The following is a 6006-nucleotide window of genomic DNA, read 5'->3' on the forward strand; positions in this document are numbered from 1 at the left end:
CTTCTGATGTCTGCATGTCTCTTACTGATCCATTGTATTAAAGCACCATTTTGCAATGGGAAAACCATTCCTGAGACTTCACCATCACAAAGAGGAAATACTGCCAGTGTCACTGGGCGTATTCAGAAATAAATTCTCTTAGTTATCTAGTGCTGCTATAACAGTGGATGGCTTTAACAAAGAGAAGTTTATCCTCTCACATTCAAGTCCAAATTTAGGGCATCAGTTCCAGGGAAGGCTTTCTCTCTCTCTCAGCTCTGGGGGAAGGTCCTTGTCCTTAGTCTTCCCCTGACTGAGGAGCTTCTCAGGCACAGGGACCACGTGTCCAAAGGATGCATTCTGTTCCCGGTACTGCTTTCTTGGTGGTATGAGGTCCCCAGCTCTCTGCTTCCTTGGCTTTTATCTCTTGAGAGAGACAAGGTGGTGCAGGCCACACCCCAGGGAAACTCCCTTTACAGTGGATCAGGGAGGTGACCTGAGTAAGGGTGGTGTTACAATCCCACCTTAACATAAAATTACAATCACAAAATGGAGGACAACCACACAATACTGGGAATCATGGCCTAACCAAGTTGACACATTTTGGGGGGGTCACAATTCAATCCGTGACAAATGATAAATGCTAATGATGAGGAGGCCTTGAAGTGTCAGCAGCTCTCCCTGATTGCATTCAGCCAAGGTGACTGAAGAACTGTTGCTGGGTTTCAAGGGAAGCAAAAATTTTTCAAAAAAAGTTTCTTCGAAGGAACATCTATGGGAAATCTTGAAAAGTATATGAAAACAATGGGATTTTTCTATCTCTTTAAAGCAAGCTTTCAGTGGGGGTAGGAGTTTCCTGTTTTCTTTTGTTGTCCTTTGTGCTCTGGTTAGGTGTTCTTTAATGAGATGTAGCTAATTTATACAGGCATCTGTTCTTGTTGATTCCAACTCATGGCAACCCCTAAGTATGGTGAAAGAACCAGTGAGTCACTTAGAAGGTGTCATGGGTGTCAGACCGGACTTCTCTTCCTGGGTGACCTTGAGCGAGTTACCTAACTCTGTTTGAGCCCCACTTTTATTGAGCTGTAAAATGGAAATAACTAATACCTACTTAGGGGTGATAAGGAGTTAGTGAAAGGGAGGGTACATGTGGGGTCAGTTAACAATAGCAGTTGTTTGGCTATCTTGTGAGAAAGTCAGCTCTAGTTAAAACAGGAAGCACTTTCATGAAAAGGCCTTCTCAAGGCAAAGGTAACTTCCATTTCTGCCACATCACCTTGGTAATTTATCTTGGAAGAAGTGCAGCCAGAATGCTCCTTAGAAGCAAGGATGGTGATGCTTCATCACCATCACATACCTTGGACATGTTATCAGAAGGGACCAGTTCCTGGAAAAGGACAAAGTAGCTTGGTAAAGTAGAGGGTCAGTGAAAAAAGAGGAAGACTCTCAATGAGATGGACTGACACAGTGGCTGCAAGTATGGGCTCAGACATACCAACAATTGTGAAGAGGGTACAGGACCAGGCAGTGTTTCATTCTGTTGTACATAGGGTGGCTATGAGTTGGAACCGACTCGATGGCACCTAACAACAAAAACCTCCTTGGTATGAACTTAAGACATCTGCACTGGAGAGCAAGGCCAGGGTGTAACCGCAGCCAGGTACTGCTTGTAAGAGTGGCTCTTAACCCTGGTTATGCCTTAGAATCACCTAGGGAGCTTTGAAAAACTCTATGTCCAGACCTACACAACCAATTAAGTCAGAATCTCCAGGGGAGAGGCTTGGGCATTGATCAGTTTTTCAAAGCCCCCTAGGGTTGCTATGTTCTGCTGCTATTCATAAGGTTTTCACTAGCTAATGCTTTTCAGAAGTAGACCGCCAGGTCCTTCTTCCTAGTCTGTCTTAGGCTGGAAGCTCAGCTGAAACCTGTCCACCATTGGTGACCCTGCTGGTATTTGAATACCGGTGGCATACCTTCCAGCATCACAGCAACACACAAGCCTCCACAGTACAACAGCTGACAGATGCGTGGTATAGTGCCAGAAGATGAGCCCCTCAGGTTGGAAGGCGCTCGAAAGATGACTGGGGAAGAACTGCCTCCTCAAAGTAAAGTTGACCTTAATGATGTGATTGGAGTCAAGTTTTCGGGACCTTCATGGCACGACTCAAAGTGAGAAGAAACAGCTGCAAACATCCATTAATAATTGGAATGGGGAATGTACAAAGTATGAATCTAGGAAAATTGGAAATCATAAAAAATGAAATGGAACATGTAAACATCAATACCCTAGGCATTAGTGAGCTGAAATGGACTGGTACCTTTTGAATTAGACAATCATATGGTCTATGACAGGAGTGACATTGAAGAGGGATATCATATTCATCATCAGAACATCTTAAGATCTATCCTGAAGTATAACGCTGTCAGTGACAGGATAATATCCATACCCCTACAAGAAAGACCAGTTAATACAACTATTGTAATATATGCACCAAGCACTAAGGCCAAAGATGAAGAAATTGAAGGTCTTTACCAACTTCTGCAGTCTAAAATTGATCAAATGTGCAATCAGGATGCATTAATAATTACTGGTAATTGGAATGCAGACGTTGGAAATGAAGGATCAGTAGTTGGAAAATTGTGGCCTTGGTGATAGAAACTATGCCACAGATCACATGATAGAATTTTGCAATACCAACTTCTTCATTGCAAACACCTTTTTTCACCAACATAAATGACGACTATACATGTGGACCTTGCTAGATGGAATACACAGTAACCAAACCAAATGCATCTGTGGAAAGAGATGATGGAAAAGCTCAATATCATCATTCAGAAGAAGGCCAGGGGCTGACTGCAGAGCAGACCATCAATCACTCAAATGCAAGTTCAAGTTGAAGCTGAAGAAAATTAGAACAAGTCAACAAGAGCCAAAGTACGTCCTTGAGTATATCCCACCTGGATTTGGAGACCATCCCAATAGATTTGATGTATTGAACACTAATGACTGCAGAAGAGTTGTGTGATGACATCAAGGACATCATACATGAGGAAAGGAAGAGGTCATTAAAAAAACAAAAGAAAGACCAAAATGGATGTCAGAAGAGACTGAAAATTGCTCTTGAAAGTCAAGTAGCTAAAGCAAATGGAAGAAATGAAGTAAAAGAACTGAATAGAAGATTTCAAAGGGTGGCTCAAGAAGACGAAGTATTTTAATGACAAGTGCAAAGACCTGGAGTTAAAAAACCAAAAGGGAAGAACACACTGGGCATTTCTCTGAAGAAAAAATTCAAGCCTTGAGTTGCAATATTGAAGGATTCTATGGGCAAAATACAAAAATAATGGGCAAAATACTGAATGACGCAGGAAGCATCAAAAGAAGATGGAAGGAATACACAGAGTCATGGTACCAAAAAGAGTTGGTCGATGTTCAAACTTTTCAGGAGGTAACGTGATCAAGAACCGATGGCACTGAAGCAAGAAGTCCAGGCTTCACTGAAGACATTGGCAAAAAACAAGGGTCCAAGAATTGATGAAATACCAATTGAGATGTTTCAACAAATGGATGCAGCACTGGAAGTGCTCACTCATCTATGCCAAGAAATTTGGAAGACAGCTACCTGACCAACCGACTGGAAGAGATCCATATTTATGCCTATTCCAAAAAAAAGGTGATCTGACTGAATGTGGAAATTAATCGAACAATATCATTAATATCATACAAAAGTAAGATTTTGCTGAAGATCATTCAAAAGCAGCTGCAGCAGTACATCAACAGGGAGCTGCCAGAAATTCAAGCTGGATTCAGAAGAGGACGTGGAAGCAGGGGTATCATTACTGATGTCAGATGGATCCTGGCTGAAAGCAGAGGGTACCAGAAAGATGTTTACCTGTGTTTTATTGACTATGTAAAGGCATTTGAGTATGTGGATCATAACAAATTATGGATACCATTGCAAAGAATGGGAATTCCAGAACACTTAATTGTGGTCATGAGGAAACTGTACATAGATCAAGAGGCAGTCATTCAAACAGAACAAGGGGATTCTGTATGGTTTAAAATCAGGAAAGGTGTGAGTCATGGTTGTACCCTTTCACCATATTTATTCAGTCTGTATGCTGAGCAAATAATCTGAGAAGCTGGGCTATATGAAAAAGAATGGGGCATGAGGATTGGAGGAAGACTCATTAACAACCTGTGTTATGTAGCTGACACAATCTTGCTTGCTAAGAGTGAAGAGAACTTGAAGCACTTATTGATGAAGATCAAAGACCACAGCCGTCAGTATGGAATACACCTCAACATAAAACAAAAATCCTCACAACTGGACCAATAAACAACATCACAATAAATGGAGAATAGATTGAAGTCAAGAATTTCATTTTACGTGGATCCACAGTCAACACCTATGGAAGCAGCAGTCAAGAAATCAAAGGACATATTGCATTGGGTGAATCTGCTGCAAAAGACCTCTTTAAAGTGTTAAAAAAAAAAAAAAAAAAGATGTCACTTTAAGGACTAAGGTGTGCCTGACCCAAGCCAAGGTGTTTTCAATCGCCTCATATGCATGTGAAAGTCAGATAATAAGGAAGAGCAAAAAAGAATTGACACCTTTGAGTTATACTGGGGAAGAATATTGAATATATACCATGGACTGCCAAAAGAATGAACAAATCTCTCTTGGAAGAAGTACAGCCAGAATGCTCCTTAGAAGCGATGATGAGACTTCATCTCACATAGTTTGGACGTGTTATCAGGAGGGACCATCCCTGGAGAAGGACATCATGTTTGGTAAAGTGGAGGGTCAACGAAAAAGAGGAAGGCCCTCGACAATATGGATTGACACAGTGACTGCAACAATGGGCTCAGGCATAACGACGACCATGAGAATGATGTACGACCAGGCAGTGTTTCACTCCTAGGTTCACTGTGAGTTGGCACCTAACAACAACAGAGTTGCTATGAGTTGGAATCAACTCAGTAGCGGTGGGTTTGGTTTGGTTGGTTTTGGGTGCTTCTGAGGTGCAGGCAGGGTTGAGAACCAGTCATTGGTTTACAATTACATACTCTTAACTACATGAGCATCCATGAAGTCCACCATACTAACTCTAATGGAATGCTTTCCTTTTGTACATTTCAGTCTGTGGGCATATGTATTGTATAGTTTCATGTATAATGTATACACTCATTAGGAATTTTTCACTATATACTACCAAGTTTCTACATAATCATAATCTTTTAATGGTTGTGATACAAATGTCACAATGTTGCTGTGCTGTGATTGAACTATTCCTTGACAGTTTAAGGTCATGATGACGATTGTTAACTATTACAGGTAGAGCTGCAATAACATCTTCCGTGCATAGAGGGTTTTGGTTTTCGTAGTTAGTTGTTTGGTTTTGTTTTCTACTTCTGGTGAATTATTTTTCTTGGATTAGTCATTTCCCAGGAGAGGGATTATGAACCTCATTGTTTCTTGCTACATATTTACCATAGAATATTGTCATATACTTGTAGCACTTTATTATTTTAAAAATATTTGCCTGTATTTATTGTTTCACCCTTGCAATCAGTCATCTTGTGACATAAGTATCCCATTTTGGAGGCAATGGGCTTTGCAATGCTACAATTCATCCAAAACCAGAAACCTGCAATTACTTTCTCTTTACCCATAGACCACACTTTTCAGGAAGAGAACGCTGGGGTCTGAGGGGGAGGGGCTCACCCAATCCTTTAATACAAGGGCTGTTAACCTAGGATGTTCATAAACCTGAAATTGCTTGGAAAAAGATCTCCAAAAGCCAAAAATTAGTTCATGAAGGCAAATTGCTCCAAACCCAGGCAGGAGCAAGAGAACGTTGTTCTTTACCTTTGCACTTCCAGAATGCCTCACCTTTATTGACTGTTCTTTACTCTGCAATTCCAATAATAGTTTTTTTTGTTTGTTTTTTGTTTTTTAGTGATTATGCAAGGTCTGCTATATCCCCATTCTACAAATAAGGAAGCCAGTTCAGCTCAGTGAGGTT

Source organism: Elephas maximus, chromosome 12, assembly GCF_024166365.1.
Source record: "Elephas maximus indicus isolate mEleMax1 chromosome 12, mEleMax1 primary haplotype, whole genome shotgun sequence".
Taxonomy (NCBI): Eukaryota; Metazoa; Chordata; class Mammalia; order Proboscidea; family Elephantidae; genus Elephas; species Elephas maximus.